This window comes from Aulonocara stuartgranti (assembly GCF_965226115.1).
Source record: "Aulonocara stuartgranti genome assembly, chromosome: 3".
In the NCBI taxonomy this organism is placed as follows: domain Eukaryota; kingdom Metazoa; phylum Chordata; class Actinopteri; order Cichliformes; family Cichlidae; genus Aulonocara; species Aulonocara stuartgranti.
This window is the reverse complement of record NC_138941.1, coordinates 4929367-4951465: the sequence shown is the minus strand read 5'-3', so window position 1 is coordinate 4951465 and position 22099 is coordinate 4929367. Positions and strand designations below refer to the sequence as shown.

The 22099-nt window shown below is 37.6% G+C and overlaps 1 protein-coding gene across 2 annotated transcripts in view; it reads left to right on the top strand.

The window, feature by feature from the left end:
• LOC309702169 (protein NLRC3-like) overlaps window positions 1-22099 on the top strand; it is a 169338-nt gene that overhangs the window by 52127 nt on the left and 95112 nt on the right. The window lies entirely within an intron of this gene.

Below are 22099 nucleotides of genomic sequence, written 5' to 3'. Positions count from 1 at the left end.
GTGTGAAAAGTGGTCCATAACGTAATGCTTCAAAGTGTGTTCATGCAAACATTGTCGGGTCTGCTTATGAACCTCTGCGCACAGCGTCTACAAATTGGGGCTGTACGAAGTCACCTCATCTTTACACAAAACCGTAAGCTGTCATCTGTGAGGCGCGAGCGGTGTTTGGTTTTTACCATAGTTCATGGTGGAGAATGGCTGCTCTGCTGAGTTTTGCTCTCTGTAGCCGTTTGAATGGCAAACTATACTGATTAGCGGCGGCATAGGCACACTTAAAATTTCTTCAGAAATTTTCGCTTTCTAGTTATTGTGTGGATGCTTTAAGCATCCACACTATTGAGTTCCTGTTTCTCTTTATTCTTTATTGTGTGGATGCTTTAAGCATCCACACTATTGAGTTCCTGTTTCTCTTTATTCTTTATACTTTATTATTATTGTGTGGATGCTTTAAGCATCCACACTATTGAGTTCCTGTTTCTCTTTATACTTTATTATTCTTCAAGTTGCTCGTTTTTCGTCCGCTAACTACTTCCACAATTTTCAGCCGATTTTCACCGTTCAAATTTTAAACTATTCTGCTATTTCTGCTAATTTCTGCTATGATTTTTGCTATTTTTTGCTATTATACTTTTTAAAATATTAAGCTTTTTTCCTTTAATTTGTCCCATTGAAATGAATGGGAAACTTCCAAAACTCTGCTAAATTTTGCTTGTTTTTGAAACTTAACTACTTCCTCATACTTTCACCTAGAACAACCATTCAAACTTTAAAATGTTCACAAATTATTGGGCTATTCAGGTATGATTCAGCTTTTTCAAATCTTTTACTGTTTTACTTTTATGCCTCTTAAAGTTTTGAGTTGCACAATTGTGATTTTTCAGAAAATACATGCGTTGTTATGGTTGCTATGCTCTTGGCTTCCAGTGTGTCACTGAAGGTTTTGCAATTTTCACTTCATGTCCGAACAACTTCTTGCTACTTGCTCAATTTTCACTCAACTTCCACAAATTATACATCAAAACGTAGGTATTTTTGCTGGCTTTCAGAAAATGTCACCATCATTGTTGTGGGATTTATAGAATTTTGGCAAATCTCCTCAGACCAACACAAGGTCTCAAAACTCTCCATATAAAGTGAATGGAGAGCTTGTTCAAAATCATCGCTGGATTTCTGTAATGAGAGGCATATTCGAATCGTCATATCTCCTTAACGAAGCGACTTTAAGACATGAGGCTTGTCCCGGTATATCTTCAGACACTCCTGACACTCACAATTCAAGAATTTCTTTCTCACCTATTACCGTTCTGAAATGAATTGGACTTGTTTGAGGGTAGGAAATTTGTCCTTCGCTCAGATTTCTTCAGATTTCAAACTGTGCAAATGAACCACTTTTTTCTCTCGTCATAACTTTTTGTTGGATTTCCACAGAGACCTGAAAATTTCCATGATTGTTCACCAAAGCCTGCTGTCTCTTACGGTGAAAGAATGATATCGATACTCCAAACAGATTTCAAGTTACAAAGCGTTGTTTGAGGGCAAGTCAAGGCAGTTTTTGGTTCGCTCTACTCAGTTATGGTGCATTAGAAGTCAAATATCTTTAATAATTCATATTTTAATGATAAATTGTAAACACTGGAAGATTCCCCCATCTCTTCTGAACAAAACGGTGTAAGAATGACCGCTCTAGCCCCTACGGTTAGGAAATTATGGTCATTTGTTTGAGGGGAGTCGTCACTATGAGAAATAGACTGCAATAATCCTGTGCCTCTCTGTGCTGTGTGTGTAAAAAGGATGCACCTGTTTTGGCGGGAAAACGTAAACAGCCACTCTGATTGGTGGATTTAAATTCGGCAGCTCTCTCCCTCTGTGTGTGTGTGTGTGTGTGTGTGTGTGTGTGTGTGTGTGTGTGTGTGTGTGTGTGTGTGTTTAGTGGGAGAGAGAGGACCCTGCCCTTTTTTGGCAGCATGTCATTGTAGGATTTAAATTGAATATAGTTTGACTGGTTGACTGGATTAGAGTCTGTGTTTGTGTGTCCCTCTGTGCATTTGTGTTTCAATATGCCTCCATATTTGTAATTTTGTAAGTTATTACTATTCTGCTAAATCATAGTATTTCTGGTACTTTTCGGTACTTGTGCTAAATACAGTATTTCTGCTAAATCATACTATTTCTGCTTTTCATAAGATATGTGCCTAATATAGTATTTCTGCTAAATTATAGTATTTATTCTTTTTATAGGGTTTGTGCCTAACATAGTATTTCTGCTAAATTATAGTATTTCTGCTTTTTATAGGATTTGTGCCTAATATAGTATTTCTGCTTTTTATAGGATTTGTACCTAATATAGTATTTCTGCTTTTAATAGGATTTGTGCTTAATATAGTATTTCTGCTAAATTATAGTATTTCTGCTTTTTATAGGATTTGTGCTAAAACATAATATTTCTACTAAATGTAGTATTTATGCTTAATCATACTATTTCTGCTTTTTATAGGATTTGTGCTTAATATAGTATTTCTGCTAAATTATAGTATTTCTGCTTTTTATAGGATTTGTGCTAAAACATAGTATTTCTACTAAATGTAGTATTTATGCTTAATCATAGTATTTCTATATATTTCTGCCAGGTCCCCAGGCAGCCAATCCTCTGTGAGGACTTAGACATTCAAATTTTCAAATCAGGGCCTGCACGGTTTCCCAGCCAATCACATATGTGTCCTGAGGCATTCAAATTTGCATATTGGGGCCTTCATGGCTTCTAAGCCAGCCAATCATATCTGAGGGCTGAGGAATTCAAATCCACAAATCAGGGCCTGCACAGCTTCCCAGCCAGCCAATCATGTATGTGGGCTCCAGGCATTCAAATTTGCATATTGGGGAATTCGTGGCTTCTAAGTCAACAAGTCATCCATGTCATATATCTCTAAAAATTCATATTTTAATGATAAATTGTCAACACTTGAAGATTCCCCCATCTCTTCTGAACAAAACGGTGTAAGAATGACCCTTCTAGCCCCTACAGTTAGGAAATTATGGTCATTTGTTTGAGGGGAGTCGTCACTATGAGAAATAGACTGCAATAATCCCGTGCCTCTCTGTGCTGCGTGTGTAAAAAGGATGCACCTGTTTTGGCGGGAAAACGTAAACAGCCACTCTGATTGGTGGATTTAAATTCGGCAGCTCTCTCCCTCTGTGTGTGTGTGTGTGTGTGTGTGTGTGTGTGTGTGTGTGTGTGTGTGTGTGCGTGTGTGTGTTTAGTGGGAGAGAGAGGACCCTGCCCTTATTTGGCAGCATGTCATTGTAGGATTTAAATTGAATATAGTTAGACTGGTTGACTGGATTAGAGCCTGTGTTTGTGTGTCCCTCTGTGCATTTGTGTTTCAATATGCCTCCATATTTGTAATTTTGTAAGTTATTACTATTCTGCTAAATCATAGTATTTCTGCTATTTTATAAGATTTGTGCAAAATATAGTATTTCTGCTAAATGTAGTATTTATGCTTAATCATACTATTTCTGCTTTTTATAGGATTTGTGCCTGATATAGTATTTCTGCTTTTTATAGGATTTGTGCTTAATATAGTATTTCTGCTAAATTATAGTATTTCTGCTTTTTATAGTATTTGTGCTAAAACATAGTATTTCTACTAAATGTAGTATTTATGCTTAATCATAGTATTTCTATATATTTCTGCCAGGTCCCCAGGCAGCCAATCCTCTGTGAAGACTGAGAAATTCAAATTTTCAAATCAGGGCCTGCACGGCTTCCCAGCCAATCATATATGTGTCCTGAGGCATTCAAATTTGCATATTGGGGCTTTCATGGCTTCTAAGCCAGCCAATCATATCTGAGGGCTGAGGAATTCAAATCCACAAATCAGGGCCTGCACGGCTTCCCAGCCAGCCAATCATATATGTGGCCTCAGCCATTCAAATTTGCATATTGGGGAATTCGTGGCTTCTAAGTCAATAAGTCATCCACGTCATATATCTCTAAAAATTCATATTTTAATGATAAATTGTCAACACTTGAAGATTCCCCCATCTCTTCTGAACAAAACGGTGTAAGAATGACCGCTCTAGCCCCTACAGTTAGGAAATTATGGTCATTTGTTTGAGGGGAGTCCTCACTATGAGAAATAGACTGCAATAATCCAGTGTCTCTCTCTGTGCTGCGTGTGTAAACAGAAGCACCTGTTTTGGCGGGAAAAAGTACACAGCCACTCTGATTGGTGGATTCAAATTCAGCAGCTCTCTCCCTCTGTGTGTGTGTGTGTGTGTGTGTGTGTGTGTGTGTGTGTGTGTGTGTGTGTGTGTGTGTGTGTGTGTGTGACAGAGAGAGAGAGAGAGAGAGAGAAAGCCTTTTAATGGGATGATCTCATTGTAAGATTCAAATTCAATATATTTAGACTGGTTGACTGAATTGGATCTTGTGTGTGTGTCTCTCTGTGCATGTGTGTTTCCTCATGTGTACATATTTGTAATTGTGTGGCTGTCATAAATTTTTTTGCAGATTTTTGTCATTTAACAAGTATATTTGAGGGAACCTCAGCATGTTCAGCATTTTTTCAGCTGTCCATTTTGCTTTTCCAATTTTTCTGTTTAACTTATTACTATTGTGCTAAATCATACTATTTCTGCTATTTTATAAGATTTGTGCTTAATATACTATTTCTGCTTTTATAGGATTTGTGCTTAATATAGTATTTCTGCTTTTTATAAGATTTGTGCTTAATATACTATTTCTGCTTTTATAGGATTTGTGCTTAATATAGTATTTCTGCTAAATTTAGTATTTCTGATTAATTATAGTCTTTCTACTAAATCATAGTACAGTATTTCTGCTTTTTATGGGATTTGTGCTAAAACAAAGTATTTCTACTAAATGTAGTATTTATGCTTAATCATACCATTTCTGCTTTTTTATAGGATTTGTGCTTAATATAGTATTTCTGCTACATTATAGTATTTCTGCCAAATTATAATATTTGTGCTAAAACATGGTCTTAATTTAAAATTACAATATTCATAGTTCATCACAGTGTCTCTGGTAAATCACAATATTTCTGCTCTGTTGTACTATTTTTCTAAATCATAGTGTTTCTGTAATGTTTAAGTATTTTTGGCTAAATATATTCTTTCTGTTATCTTATACTATTTCTCCTAAATTCTTGTATTTTTGAGAAGTTATCATGTTTCTGGTAAGTTACAATATTTCTGCTAAATTCTGCTATGCTATTGTATTTCTGCCAAGTATTATGTTTCCTCTAAGATATTGCAGTTCTGCTAAGTTATTCCATTTTAGCAAACTTCTTTTGCTTCTGCAAAGTTTTTACAATTTCTGCAACTTTTCAGCTTTTTAAGCTACCTTTTGCATACAGCTTCAGCTTTAAGCATCCACACTGCATTTTCGCAGGAAATGCAAATTTTTCTAGTTCCAGTTGCTTCCGTACACTTTTTGGCACTTAACTACTTCCACAATTTTTAGCCGATTTTCACCGTTCAAATTTTAAACTATTCTGCTATTTTTGCTCTTTCTTGCTATGATTTTTGCTATTTTTAACTATTATACTTTTTAAAATATTCCACTTTTTTCCTTTAATTTGTCCCATTGAAATGAATGGGAAACTTCTGCAATTCTGCTAAAATTTGCTTGTTTTTGAAACTTAACTACTTCCTCATATTTTCACCTAGAACAACCATTCAAACTTTAAAATGTTCATAAATTATTGGGCTATTCAGGTATGATTCAGCTTTTTGAAATCTTTTACTGTTTTACTTTTATGCCTCTTAAAGTTTTGAGTTGCAAAATTGTGATTTTTCACAAAATACATGCGTTGTTATGGTTGCTATGCTCTTGGCTTCCAGTGTGTCACTGAAGGTTTTGCAGTCTTCTCTTCATGTCCGAACAACTGTTTGCTACTTGCTCAATTTTCACTCAACTTCCACAAATTATACATCAAAACGTAGGTATTTTTGCTGGCTTTCAGGAAATGTCACCATCATTGTTGTGGGATTTATAGAATTTTGGCAAATCTCCTCAGACTAACACAAGGTCAGAAAACTCTCCATATAAAGTCAATGGAGAGTTTGTTCAAAATCACCGCTGCATTTCTGTAATGAGAGGCATATTCGAATCGTCATATCTCCTTAACGAAGCAAAGTTAAGACATGAGGCTTGTCCCGGTATATCTTCAGACACTCGTGACGCTCACAATTCAAGAATTTCTTTCTCACCTATTACCGTTCTGAAATGAGTTGGACTTGTTTGAGGGTAGGAAATTTGTCCTTCGCTCAGATTTCTTCAGATTTCAAACCCTGGAAATGAACCACTTTTTTCTCTCGTCATAACTTTTTGTTGGATTTCCACAGAGACCTGAAAATTTCCATGATTGTTCACCAAAGCCTGCTGTCTCTTACGGTGAAAGAATGATATCGATACTCCAAATAGATTTAGAGTTAGAAAGCGTTGTTTGAGGGCAAGTCAAGGCAGTTTTTGCTTCGCTCTGCTCAGTTATGGTGCATTAGAAGTCAAATATCTTTAATAATTCATATTTTAATGATAAATTGTTAACACTGGAAGATTCCCCCATCTCTTCTGAACAAAACGGTGTAAGAATGACCGCTCTAGCCCCTACGGTTAGGAAATTATGGTCATTTGTTTGAGGGGAGTCGTCACTATGAGAAATAGGCTGCAATAATCCTGTGCCTCTCTGTCCTGCGTGTGTAAAAAGATGCACCTGTTTTGGCGGGAAAACGTAAACAGCCACTCTGATTGGTGGATTTAAATTCGGCAGCTCTCTCCCTCTGTGTCTGTCTGTGTGTGTGTGTGTGTGTGTGTGTGTGTGTGTGTGTGTGTGTGTGTGTGTGTGTGTGTGTGTTTAGTGGGAGAGAGAGGACCCTGCCCTTATTTGGCAGCATGTCATTGTAGGATTTAAATTGAATATAGTTAGACTGGTTGACTGGATTAGAGCCTGTGTTTGTGTGTCCCTCTGTGCATTTGTGTTTCAATATGCCTCCATATTTGTAATTTTGTAAGTTATTACTATTCTGCTAAATGATACTATTTCTGCTTTTCATAAGATTTGTGCCTAATATAGTATTTCTGCTAAATTATAGTATTTATTATTTTTATAGGATTTGTGCCAAACATAGTATTTCTGCTAAATTATAGTATTTCTGCTTTTTATACTATTTGTGCCTAATATAGTATTTCTGCTTTTTATAGGATTTGTGCCTAATATAGTATTTCTGCTTTTTATAGTATTTGTGCTAAAACATAGTATTTCTACTAAATGTAGTATTTATGCTTAATCATAGTATTTCTATATATTTCTGCCAGGTCCCCAGGCAGCCAATCCTCTGTGAGGACTTAGACATTCAAATTTTCAAATCAGGGCCTGCACGGTTTCCCAGCCAATCATATATGTGTCCTGAGGCATTCAAATTTGCATATTGGGGCCTTCATGGCTTCTAAGCCAGCCAATCATATCTGAGGGCTGAGGAATTCAAATCCACAAATCAGGGCCTGCACAGCTTCCCAGCCAGCCAATCATGTATGTGGGCTCCAGGTATTCAAATTTGCATATTGGGGAATTCGTGGCTTCTAAGTCAACAAGTCATCCATGTCATATATCTCTAAAAATTCATATTTTAATGATAAATTGTCAACACTTGAAGATTCCCCCATCTCTTCTGAACAAAACGGTGTAAGAATGACCGCTCTAGCCCCTATGGTTAGGAAATTATGGTCATTTGTTTGAGGGGAATCCTCACTATGTGAAATAAACTGAAAGAAGCAGGTCTATGTCTCTGTGCTGCGTGTGTAAAAAGAGGCACCTGTTTTGGCGGGAAAACGTAAACAGCCTCTCTGATTGGTGGATTCAAATTCAGCAGCTCCCAGGCTGACCTAGAAACTTAGTCCTCTCTCCCTGTGTGTGTGTGTGTGTGTGTGTGTGTGTGTGTGTGTGTGTGTGTGTGTGTGTGTGTGTGTGTGTGTGTGTTTAGTGGGAGAGAGAGGACCCTGCCCTTATTTGGCAGCATGTCATTGTAGGATTTAAATTGAACATAGTTAGACTGGTTGACTGGATTAGAGCCTGTGTTTGTGTGTCCCTCTGTGCATTTGTGTTTCAATAAGTTATTACTATTCTGCTAAATCATAGTATTTCTGGTACTTTTCAGTACTTGTGCTAAATACAGTATTTCTGCTAAATCATACTATTTCTGCTTTTCATAGGATTTATGCCTAATATAGTATTTCTGCTAAATTATAGTATTTCTGCTTTTTATAGGATTTGTGCCTAACATAGTATTTCTGCTAAATTATAGTATTTCTGCTTTTTATAGGATTTGTGCCTAACATAGTATTTCTGCTAAATTATAGTATTTCTGCTTTTTATACTATTTGTTCTAAATTATAGTATTTCTGCTTTTTATAGGATTTGTGCTTAATATAGTATTTCTGCTAAATTATAGTTTTTCTTTTTTTTATAGTATTTGTGCTAAAACATAGTATTTCTACTAAATGTAGTATTTATGCTTAATAATAGTATTTCTATATATTTCTGCCAGGTCCCCAGGCAGCCAATCCTCTGTGAGGACTGACACATTCAAATTTTCAAATCAGGGCCTGCACAGTTTCCCAGCCAATCAAATAAGTGTCCTGAGGCATTCAAATTTGCATATTGGGGCCTTCGTGGCTTCTAAGCCAGCCAATCATATATGAGGGCTGAGGAATTCAAATCCACAAATCAGGGCCTGCACGGCTTCCCAGCCAGCCAATCACATATGTGGTCTCAGGCATTCAAATTTGCATATTGGGGAATTCGTGGCTTCTAAGTCAACAAGTCATCCATGTCATATATCTCTAAAAATTCATATTTTAATATTAAATTGTCAACACTTGAAGATTCCCCCACCTCTTCTGAACAAAACGGTGTAAGAATGACCGTTCTAGCCCCTACGGTTAGGAAATTACGGTCATTTGTTTGAGGGAGTCGTCACTATGAGAAATAGACTGCAAAAATCCTGTGTCTCTCTGTGCTGCTGCGTGTGTAAACAGATGCACCTGTTTTGGTGGGGAAAAGTGCACAGGCTCTCTGATTGGTGGATTCAAATTCAGCAGTTCCCAGGCTGACCTAGAAACTTAGTCCTCCCTCCCTGTGTGTGTGTGTGTGTGTGTGTGTGTGTGTGTGTGTGTGTCTGTGACAGAGAGAGAGAGAGAGAGAGAGAGAGAGAGAGAGAGAGGCTTTTAATGGGATGATCTCATTCTAAGATTTAAATTCAATATATTTAGACTGGTTGACTGAATTGGATCTTGTGTGTGGGTCTCTATGTGCATGTGTGTTTCCTCATGTGTACATATTTGTGATTGTGTGGCTGTAATAAATTTTTTTTGCAGATTTTTGTCATTTAACAAGTATATTTGAGGGACCCTCAGCATGTTCAGCATTTTTTCAGCTGTCCATTTTGCTTTTCCAATTTTTCTGTTTAACTTATTACTATTGTGCTAAATCATAGCATTTCTGCTATTTTATAAGATTTGTGCTTAATATACTATTTCTGCTTTTCATAGTATTTGTGCTTAATATAGTATTTCTGCTAAATTTAGTATTTCTGATTAATTATAGTTTTTCTACTAAATCATAGTACAGTATTTCTGCTTTTTATGGGATTTGTGCTAAAACAAAGTATTTCTACTAAATGTAGTATTTGTGCTTAATCATGCCATTTCTGCTTTTTATAGGATTTGTGCTTAATATAGTATTTCTGCTAAATTATAGTATTTCTGCCAAATTATAATATTTGTGCTAAAACATAGTCTCAATTTAAAATTACAATATTCATAGTTCATCACAGTGTCTCTGGTAAATCACAATATTTCTGCTCTGTTGTACTATTTTTCTAAATCATAGTGTTTCTGTAATGTTTAAGTATTTTTGGCTAAATATATTCTTTCTGTTATCTTATACTATTTCTCCTAAATTCTTGTATTTTTGAGAAGTTATCATGTTTCTGGTAAGTTACAATATTTCTGCTAATTTCTGCTATGCTATTGTATTTCTGCCAAGTATTATGTTTCCTCTAAGATATTGCAGTTCTGCTAAGTTATTCCATTTTAGCAAAGTTCTTTTGCTTCTGCAAAGTTTTTACAATTTCTGCAACTTTTCAGCTTTTTCAGCTACTTTTTGCATACAGCTTCAGCTTTAAGCATCCACACTGCATTTTCGCAGGAAATGCAAATTTTTCTAGTTATTATTATTATTATTCTAGTTGCTTCCGTACACTTTTTGGCACTTAACTACTTCCACAATTTTCAGCCGATTTTCACCGTTCAAATTTTAAACTATTCTGCTATTTCTGCTAATTTACGCTATGATTTTTGCTATTTTTAACTATTATACTTTTTAAAATATTCCACTTTTTTCCTTTAATTTGTCCCATTGAAATGAATGGGAAACTTCAGCAATTCTGCTAAAATTTGCTTGTTTTTGAAACTTAACTACTTCCTCATATTTTCACCTAGAACAACCATTCAAACTTTAAAATGTTCACAAATTATTGGGCTATTCAGGTATGATTCAGCTTTTTCAAATGTTTTACTGTTTTACTTTTATGCCTCTTAAAGTTTTGAGTTGCAAAATTGTGATTTTTCACAAAATACATGTGTTGTTATGGTTGCTATGCTCTTGGCTTCCAGTGTTCCACTGAAGGTTTTGCAATTTTCACTTCATGTCCGAACAACTTCCTGCTACTTGCTCAATTTTCACTCAACTTCCACAAATTATACATCAAAACGTAGGTATTTTTGCTGGCTTTCAGAAAATGTCACCATCATTGTTGTGGGATTTATAGAATTTTTGCAAATCTCCTCAGACTAACACAAGGTCAGAAAACTCTCCATATAAAGTGAATGGAGAGCTTGTTCAAAATCACCGCTGGATTTCTGTAATGAGAGGCATATTCGAATCGTCATATCTCCTTAACGAAGCAAAGTTAAGACATGAGGCTTGTCCCCGAATATCTTCAGACACCCCTGACGCTCACAATTCAAGAATTTCTTTCTCACCTATTACCGTTCTGAAATGAGTTGGACTTGTTTGAGGGTAGGAAATTCGTCCTTCGCTCAGATTTCTTCAGATTTCAAACTGTGGAAATGAACCACTTTTTTCTCTCGTCATAACTTTTTGTTGGATTTCCACAGAGACCTGAAAATTTCCATGATTGTTCACCAAAGCCTGCTGTCTCTTACGGTGAAAGAATGATATCGATACTCCAAATAGATTTCAAGTTACAAAGCGTTGTTTGAGGGCAAGTCAAGGCAGTTTTTGCTTCGCTCTACTCAGTTATGGTGCATTAGAAGTCAAATATCTTTAATAATTCATATTTTAATGATAAATTGTAAACACTGGAAGATTCCCCCATCTCTTCTGAACAAAACGGTGTAAGAATGACCGCTCTAGCCCCTACGGTTTGGAAATTATGGTCATTTGTTTGAGGGTAGTCGTCACTATGAGAAATAGGCTGCAATAATCCTGTGCCTCTCTGTGCTGCGTGTGTAAAAAGAGGCACATGTTTTGGCGGGAAAAAGTACACAGGCTCTCTGATTGGTGGATTCAAATTCAGCAGCTCCCAGGCTGACCTAGAAACGTACTTCTCTCTCCCTGTGCATTTTTTTGCTGATTTTTTTCATTTAACAAGTATATTTGAGGGACCCTCAGCATGTTCAGCATTTTTTCAGCTGTCCATTTTGCTTTTCCAATTTTTCTGTTTAACTTATTACTATTGTGCTAAATAATACTATTTCTGCTATTTTATAAGATTTGTGCCTAATATAGTATTTCTGCTAAATTACAATATTTCTGCTTTTTATACTATTTGTGCTCAAACATAGTATTTCTGCTAAATGTAATGTTTATGCTTAATCATCCTATTTCTGCTTTTTATGGGATTTGTGCTTAATATAGTATTTCTGCTAAATTATAGTATTTCTGCTTTTTATAGTATTTGTGCTAAAACATAGTATTTCTACTAAATGTAGTATTTATGCTTAATCATACTATTTCTGCTTTTTATGGGATTTGTGCCTAATGTAGTATTTCTGCTTTTTATAGGATTTTTGCTCAAACATAGTATTTCTACTAAATGTAGTGTTTATGCTTAATCATCCTATTTCTGCTTTTTATAGGATTTGTGCTTAATATAGTATTTCTGCTAAATTATAGTATTTCTGCTTTTTATAGTATTTGTGCTAAAACATAGTATTTCTACTAAATGTAGTATTTATGCTTAATCATAGTATTTCTATATATTTCTGCCAGGTCCCCAGGCAGCCAATCCTCTGTGAGGACTGAGAAATTCAAATCCACAAATCAGGGCCTGCACGGCTTCCCAGCCAATCATATATGTGTCCTGAGGCATTCAAATTTGCATATTGGGGCCTTCATGGCTTCTAAGCCAGCCAATCATATCTGAGGGCTGAGGAATTCAAATCCACAAATCAGGGCCTGCACAGCTTCCCAGCCAGCCAATCATGTATGTGGGCTCCAGGTATTCAAATTTGCATATTGGGGAATTCGTGGCTTCTAAGTCAACAAGTCATCCATGTCATATATCTCTAAAAATTCATATTTTAATGATAAATTGTCAACACTTGAAGATTCCCCCATCTCTTCTGAACAAAACGGTGTAAGAATGACCGCTCTAGCCCCTATGGTTAGGAAATTATGGTCATTTGTTTGAGGGGAATCCTCACTATGTGAAATAAACTGAAAGAAGCAGGTCTATGTCTCTGTGCTGCGTGTGTAAAACAGATGCACCTGTTTTGGCGGGAAAACGTAAACAGCCTCTCTGATTGGTGGATTCAAATTCAGCAGCTCCCAGGCTGACCTAGAAACTTAGTCCTCTCTCCCTGTGTGTGTGTGTGTGTGTGTGTGTGTGTGTGTGTGTGTGTGTGTGTGTTTAGTGGGAGAGAGAGGACCCTGCCCTTATTTGACAGCATGTCATTGTAGGATTTAAATTGAACATAGTTAGACTGGTTGACTGGATTAGAGCCTGTGTTTGTGTGTCCCTCTGTGCATTTGTGTTTCAATAAGTTATTACTATTCTGCTAAATCATAGTGTTTCTGGTACTTTTCGGTACTTGTGCTAAATACAGTATTTCTGCTAAATCATATTATTTCTGGTACTTTTCGGTACTTGTGCTAAATACAGTATTTCTGCTTTTCATAGGATTTATGCCTAATATAGTATTTCTGCTAAATTATAGTATTTCTGCTTTTTATAGGATTTGTGCCTAACATAGTATTTCTGCTAAATTATAGTATTTCTGCTTTTTATACTATTTGTTCTAAATTATAGTATTTCTGCTTTTTATAGGATTTGTGCTTAATATAGTATTTCTGCTAAATTATAGTTTTTCTTCTTTTTATAGTATTTGTGCTAAAACATAGTATTTCTACTAAATGTAGTATTTATGCTTAATAATAGTATTTCTATATATTTCTGCCAGGTCCCCAGGCAGCCAATCCTCTGTGAGGACTGAAACATTCAAATTTTCAAATCAGGGCCTGCACAGTTTCCCAGCCAATCAAATAAGTGTCCTGAGGCATTCAAATTTGCATATTGGGGCCTTCGTGGCTTCTAAGCCAGCCAATCATATCTGAGGGCTGAGGAATTCAAATCCACAAATCAGGGCCTGCACGGCTTCCCAGCCAGCCAATCACATATGTGGTCTCAGGCATTCAAATTTGCATATTGGGGAATTCGTGGCTTCTAAGTCAACAAGTCATCCATGTCATATATCTCTAAAAATTCATATTTTAATATTAAATTGTCAACACTTGAAGATTCCCCCATCTCTTCTGAACAAAACGGTGTAAGAATGACCGTTCTAGCCCCTACGGTTAGGAAATTACGGTCATTTGTTTGAGGGGAGTCGTCACTATGAGAAATAGACTGCAAAAATCCTGTGTCTCTCTGTGCTGCGTGTGTAAACAGATGCACCTGTTTTGGTGGGGAAAAGTGCACAGCCTCTCTGATTGGTGGATTCAAATTCAGCAGCTCCCAGGCTGACCTAGAAACTTACTTCTCTCTCCCTGTGTGTGTGTGTGTGTGTGTGTGTGTGTGTGTGTGTGTGTGTGTGTGTGTGTGTGTGTGACAGAGAGAGAGAGAGAGAGAGAGAGAGAGAAAGGCTTTTAATGGGATGATCTCATTCTAAGATTTAAATTCAATATATTTAGACTGGTTGACTGAATTGGATCTTGTGTGTGGGTCTCTCTGTGCATGTGTGTTTCCTCATGTGTACATATTTGTGATTGTGTGGCAGTAATAAATTTTTTTGCAGATTTTTGTCATTTAACAAGTATATTTGAGGGACCCTCAGCATGTTCAGCATTTTTTCAGCTGTCCATTTTGCTTTTCCAATTTTTCTGTTTAACTTATTACTATTGTGCTAAATCATACTGTTTCTGCTATTTTATAAGATTTGTGCTTAATATACTATTTCTGCTTTTATAGGATTTGTGCTTAATATAGTATTTCTGCTAAATGTAGTATTTATGCTTAATCATACTATTTCTGCTTTTCATAGTATTTGTGCTTAATATAGTATTTCTGCTAAATTTAGTATTTCTGATTAATTATAGTTTTTCTACTAAATCATAGTACAGTATTTCTGCTTTTTATGGGATTTGTGCTAAAACAAAGTATTTCTACTAAATGTAGTATTTGTGCTTAATCATACCATTTCTGCTTTTTATAGGATTTGTGCTTAATATAGTATTTCTGCTAAATTATAGTATTTCTGCCAAATTATAATATTTGTGCTAAAACATAGTCTCAATTTAAAATTACAATATTCATAGTTCATCACAGTGTCTCTGGTAAATCACAATATTTCTGCTCTGTTGTACTATTTTTCTAAATCATAGTGTTTCTGTAATGTTTAAGTATTTTTGGCTAAATATATTCTTTCTGTTATCTTATACTATTTCTCCTAAATTCTTGTATTTTTGAGAAGTTATCATGTTTCTGGTAAGTTACAATATTTCTGCTAAATTCTGCTATGCTATTGTATTTCTGCCAAGTATTATGTTTCCTCTAAGATATTGCAGTTCTGCTAAGTTATTCCATTTTAGCAAACTTCTTTTGCTTCTGCAAAGTTTTTACAATTTCTGCAACTTTTCAGCTTTTTCAGCTACTTTTTGCATACAGCTTCAGCTTTAAGCATCCACACTGCATTTTCGCAGGAAATGCAAATTTTTCTAGTTATTATTCTTTTTCCGCCTGAAATTTTGGACCTTAACTCGCCCCACAGTTTTGAGACAAGGTTCACATATGATATATCATTGTGTGCGGCTGGAGCTGGAATGAGTTGCTATGACTTTTGGTGTTTATTACTTCTATAGTTTTTTAAATATGAATATTTTAATGCAAGTTTTTGCCCATTCAAATGAATGGGAACGAACGAAAGTGAAACTTTACTTACTTTGTGGTGTGTTTGCTCACTCACTTAATTTGTGGTGTGTTGGCTCACTCTAGTGGTATGTCCCCGTATTTGGATTACCATAATGACAACAATACGAACGGCGCGCACAGCGTTGGTGCTTTCAGGAACCATTGGAATTCTTAAGGTTGCACGAAGCATTGAATAGTTACGGTAACGGCAATGGTGTACGCTTGGTGGAAAACTGCATATCCCACAATTCAAAGCACGCCTCTACCAGTCAAACAATGGCGGCTGCCACTTGGTTTAATATATTCCTCTTATTTGTGTTTCTAGGTCACAAAGTAAACTTTTAAGATATTTTCAGGTGAGAATGTAGGTGTGTAAACGTCAAATATCTGCTCGTTTTGTCAAAACATCCCATATTAGCAACAGATTTCTCACGATGTTGCTGCTAGCCGGCTAGCTAGCGCCGCTTCGCTCAAAAGCACCCAGGCTTGGCTTTCAGTGAGGCGTCTCTAACTCCTTTCACCCCCGATCGCTCCGCAAACAGTCTTTGTCTTAGCTGGACTTATTTTTCGTTTATATGGGCCGATGATGCTGGTCGATGTGGAAAAAATAACTGAGTTGTTCATATACCGGTGGCTAGCTAGCTCCGCGTTAGCCACCGGTATATGTCTCTTCCCCTCGTATGCGGGGAAAGAAACACCGATCGACCGGTGGTGGCTAACGCGGAGCTCAATCGTGGATAAGGGAAACCCAATGCAGGAGAAGCAGGCGGCTGGTGAACTGAATTTCAGGTAAGACGTTATTAACTGCACTCTATTTGGGTCAGATATAAACCGAGTTTAGGTGTAGTTTATTTTCGTTGTGCTGACAGTTACAATAACTGTACTGTGTGCTAGCTAGCACGACGGAGTTTCTATACAGCTGTGCGCGCTAAGTTACTGATGTTGAACTTTATGACAGCCTCCCCTATTTTCAGGCGAGAATGTAGGGGTGTAAACTTCAAATATCTGCTCGTTTTATCAAGAAGTCCCATAATTTATCAAGAAGTCCCATATCTCTCACGATGTTACTGCTAGCGCCGCATGGCAGCTAGCTGGCTAGGGCGGCTTGGCTGACACCTAGGCCGGGCTGACTGATACCCAGGCCGGCTCACGCTCACGTTTCACCGCCGCATGGCAGCTAGCCGGCTAGCTGGCTAGCGCGGCTTGGCTGCCACCCAGGTCGGGCTGGCTGACACCCAGGCTGGGCTGGCTGACACCCAGGCCCGCTCACGCTGTCGTGTTATTTTTCATTTATATGGGCTGGTGATTCAGTATGAGTGTCCGGTGAACTGAATGTCAGGTAAGACGTTATGTATATGTAAGGTAGTGACTGGAATAAGTCACAAGGTGTCGCTGTTGAGCTGCATATATGTTGTAAATTTTAGCAATTTTGACCATTTGTCCTCTGCAGGACACCGTAGTTCAGATTTCTCGTTCGCGTGGGCGCCATCTTGGTTCAGTGTTTATTGTGATGTGCAAAGGTAAGCACTGTCAGTGGCGAACTGCATTGGTTTTGTTTAAAAATAAGTGTTCCACTGTGTAAAATAGCGGTTTGTCATTTAAGCCGAGCAAATATTTTGTTTATTGAGAGGTTCATGTATTGTCTGATGAGAGTATGAGACAAAGATATACTTTTCTTTCTTACTCTCATATAAAATATTTAGCTTTTATTAAATAGTTATCTGAATCTTACAACCAAAGTTTGTATAATAATACACAAGATTGGCTGTAGACCATTGTTAATCATTCAGAACACTGTGTAAAAATAACAAAAAACAAAAAGTGAATGAAAAGTGCATAAATATTTATTTTACGTGTTTGATGTGTGTGGCAGGGCGTGGTCTGCAGTGCCGCTGCAGGGGAGGTGGACCCACCTCAGCGGCATCTGCAATCACGCCTCTCAGGTGTAAAGTCTGTGCTCTCTCTGCTTTTTTTTTTTTTTTTTTTTTGTGTGTATGTGTCGGGCTATGAGATGAAAAGCTACAGCCGGCTGTGTGGGTACAGCAACTATGTGTGAAAAGTGGTCCATAACGTAATGCTTCAAAGTGTGTTCATGCAAACATTGTCGGGTCTGCTTATGAACCTCTGCGCACAGCGTCTACAAATTGGGGCTGTACGAAGTCACCTCATCTTTACACAAAACTGTAAGCTGTCATCTGTGAGGCGCGAGCGGTGTTTGGTTTTACCATAGTTCATGGTGGAGAATGGCTGCTCCGGTGAGTTTTGCTCTCTGTAGCCGTTTGAATGGCAAACTATACTGATTAGCGGCGGCATAGGCACACTTAAAATTTCTTCAGAAATTTTCGCTTTCTAGTTTGTTTTTATTGTACTTGTCTTTCAGGGCATTCATGCGAAAAAAAGGATGCAACGTCTCAAGATGGACTTGTGACACAGTCAAACACCCAAAACAAGTGGACGCTGCCTCATGTGGAGTCTTTGCATTGAAAGTACGAGTCTTAACCGTAATACATACATATATACGAGAATATTGGAAATGTTGTGTTGTAATAAATGTTAATGACAGGAAAAGGAATATAAGACACAATAAAAGAAAGAAATTGATTCACAGAAAACTATAAAATAACATTTACGATATTAGCCTATTTAGTCATCTTAGAATCTCTTTTTCAGTTTGCTGAAAAGATCTTGCGAAAAGAGTCAATAAACTTTCCGTCTACAAAAAAGGCCATAAACACACACAGGCTGCAAATTGCCACCACTCTTCTCCTAGAGACAGGTAACTCATTTTCCACCATTCAATGTTCTCACATCATGAATATTTTCATCATGATGGCTGTAGAAACAAACCATATAGTTGTTTGAATGAAGTAATAAGTGCAGTAGGTAGTATACTCTATGTGCTATTTTTTCACTTTTTAAAACAGATGACTTGACAAACATCTGTCATTTCTGCGGGGAAGAAGAGCATGAAACTGAAAACAAATGGGTAATGACATCAAGAAAGACTGCTAAATGTTATGATCAATTCCCATAAATGAAATTTTAACATTGGGATTTGTAATTATTATTTTTTTTACAGATTCAGTGTGAGATGTGTTTGCGGTGGTTCCACCAGCTCTGTGTGAAAAGCCCACCACCAGAAGATGTGTTTATTTGTTTCGCTTGTACATAGTTGACACTAAAGGTCCACAGCTAGTGTTCTTATGGCACACATTGTCGAGAACACATATCTACATATATAGATGTAGATGTTAAATTAAGAAGTCTAAAGAAACCAAATGGTCTCCAAAGTTACTGTACTTATTGGTTATACTGTTATTTATTTTGCAGATAAACTCTTTCGTGATAGCAACGCCAAGGTGCATCATTGATGGGGGGGACACACATTTTGGCAGCCGATGCCACACAGCCTGATAAATTTTGTATCCCTCCATAACTTATGCTGTGAATAAGACATCGTCTCCAAAGTTACTGTACTTATTGGTTATACTGAGATTGATTTTGCAAATGAACTCATTCGTGATAGCTTCGCTCTTTATCGCGTCGACTGCAGATCAGTGACAAGTAGCGTACAGAACGGAGCTAGGCAAGTGGCTCCTCCTACTTTGCGCGCTCCCGTGAATGGGGAAACAATTTTTGACGGGGGTAACTACTTTGGCACAACACCGGCTTTTTATCTGCCGATCGCCGTGCTACGGTTGCAAGAAAAAGAAGCAGAAATGACGTTCTCTACGCGTTGAGACGTTCCCCGTCCGTCGGCTAAACGCTTGATTGAACCTTCAATGCGACAGTGACACCAAGTAGAATTATAAATGTCACATAGCCCCAAACATGTCTTTTTCAAAGCCTGCGGTGAAGAGAAAGGTTGGTGATGAGCACCGACAATTTCAGGAAAAGTGGGAAATGCAATATTTCTTTGTTGAGCACAGGGGCACCCCGACCTGTCTTATTTGCACAGAGAAAGTTGCGCTGCACAAGGAATACAATTTGAAACGTCATTACACAACTAGACATGCTGAGCTGGATGCAAAATACCAGGGAGACGAGAGAGCGAACCGGGTTGCCAGTCTTAAAACAGATCTACTGAGGCAGCAAGATTTCTCCAAGAAAGCAACCAAAGAGAATAATTTTTAGAGGAAATGGAGTCAGAATATGGGGATGTGCTCGACTTCACTGAGGTACGTTGGCTCAGCAGGGGAAATGTATTAAAGAGACTTTTTGAGTTGAGAGCAGAAGTGAAGCCTTCATGGAGAAGGATGGAGTTAGTGTTCCTGTGCTAACTGATCCCAAATGGCTCATGGACTTAGCTTTTCTTGTTGATATGACACATGAGCTTAATGTACTGAACAAGACGTTACAAGGCCAGGGGCAACTTGTCAGTGCTGCCTATGACAACGTGAGAGCATTCTCCACAAAACTGGCGCTCTGGAAAGCTCAGCTCTCTCAGACAAACCTTTGCCATTTCCCAGCATGCAAGGCACTCGTGGATGCAGGCACACCATTCAGTGCTGACGAGTATGTTGATGTCATTTTGAGGCTACAGGAAGAATTTGATCACAGATTTGCTGACTTCAAGACACACAGAGCCACCTTTCACATTTTTGCGGACCCCTTCTCCTTTGATGTGCAAGATGCCCCTTCTGTGCTTCAAATGGAGCTCATTGAGCTGCAGTGCAACTCTGAACTCAAAGCAAAGTTCAGGGAGGTGAGTGGAAAAGCAGACAAGCTTGGACAATTTTTGAGAGACTTGAGCCCTAGTTTCCCTCGGCTTTCCCGAATGTTCAAGCGGACCATGTGCCTTTTTGGTAGCACATACTTGTGCCAAAAGCTCTTCTCCACTTTGAACTTCAATAAGTCCAAGTACAGGTCCAGACTTACGGATGATCATCTTCAAGACATACTGAGGGTCGCAACTGCTTCCTCCCTCAGGCCAAATCTGGCTCGGCTATGCGAGAGGAAACGCTGCCAGGTCTCTAGCAGCAAGGAGCAGGCAAGAGAAGCCATGTTCAGAAGAACAGTTCATTTTCTCCAGTGTTCCATTCATGTTCAGAAGAAGGTTATAGAACTGTTAATACAGACATTTCAATCTAAACACAGCAGATATAGAAGACTGAAAAATATCTTATTATTATTTTATTTATGTATTACAGATTGATTTGTTTTCTTATTAATTCTTAATTTGTTTATTTATTTTTCATATTTTGTGTTAAAAAATAAAAATAAAGAGATTTGAGAAGATTGGAATTTTTTAACCATGCCTTTCTTGTGGAAAACCTAATGCGGCCCAGCCTCACCCAGACTCTGCCTGCAGCGGCCCCCAGCTAAATTGAGTTTGAGACCCCTGTCCTACACCATAAATCAGTAAGAGAGGGTACGACCTCTCTCATGGCCCCAAGTGGTGTGTGCAAGCCAGAGCACTCTGGAAGGCACACAGAGTCTTTACAGACTACTGAGGATCAAACCTCTATCATCATGCAATCGATTATACAACTCTAAGCATATATGAGTAAATATTTCTAAGCATAAATGACAATCAACAATATAAACCTTACAGCTGGTTTTAATAACAGAATTTATTTGTTTCTCAAATGAGAAAGAGCTATCGAGAAACACTCCTAAATCTTTAGTTCTTAACTTTTCCAGTGGGCCAAGGTCAACATCATCTGCTAATGCTAAATAGGCTGCCGTTATTAACCAATGCTCATTTGATGTGAATTAGCATTATGCACTAATGCTAACACTTACTTTTTAACAATGTGAGTAGCTAATGCTAACACTATTTCCCTTAACTTTATAACAATGTGAACGGCCAATGCTAACACTCTTTTCCCTAGCATTACAACAATCTGAGGTGCAAATGCTAAGTAGGCCGCCATTAGCACCTACGTCTAATTTAAGGCAAATACGCATTAGAACCTAATGCTCATATCGTTTTCCTTTGCTTTATAACAATGTGAGCAGCTACTTCTACAGGGCTCTAGACTAACTTTTTGCCATGGGCGTACCGATACGCCTAACTTTTTAAAGTTAGGCGTATCGGCACAAAAGTAAGGCGCACACAAATTTTATAATAATTGATATAATATAATGTGTTTTTCTGGATACACTGGGCTTTTTCAGCATTCAAAGATTGATGACACCGTGTCAGAGCACTGGCTATGAATTTCAGAAGGATCAGGCCTTAACAGAAAAGTTAGCAATAGTTCTTTTCCTATTACAGCTACATCCACGTCTGTCGTGCCTAGGCTGCTCACTAGGGCTGGGTATCATCACTGATTTCTATAATCCATTTGATTCCGGTTTTCAAAGTCCCGATTCGATTCAACTTAGCCTCAGACAGTCAGAAATATTATAATTCTGATCATTTATCAGTACTGACTTCCTCAGAATTGTGAACATCACAGCAGATGCCTTTGTGTGAAAGTAACTGAGAATAAAACACAGAAAAACATGAAGGAGATTTTCCTGGTCTGGCTTTTTATAGCAGATAACCTTAAAAATATTCTACAATGTTCTGCATATAAAGTTAAAATTTCTTCAGTATTGAACAGCAGAAAAAACAGGCTTTCTTGTCCGAGGTCATTTAAGTGAAAAAAAGAAATGGACAGCAGCCGCAGCGCTGTAAACAACGGTAGACTGGTGG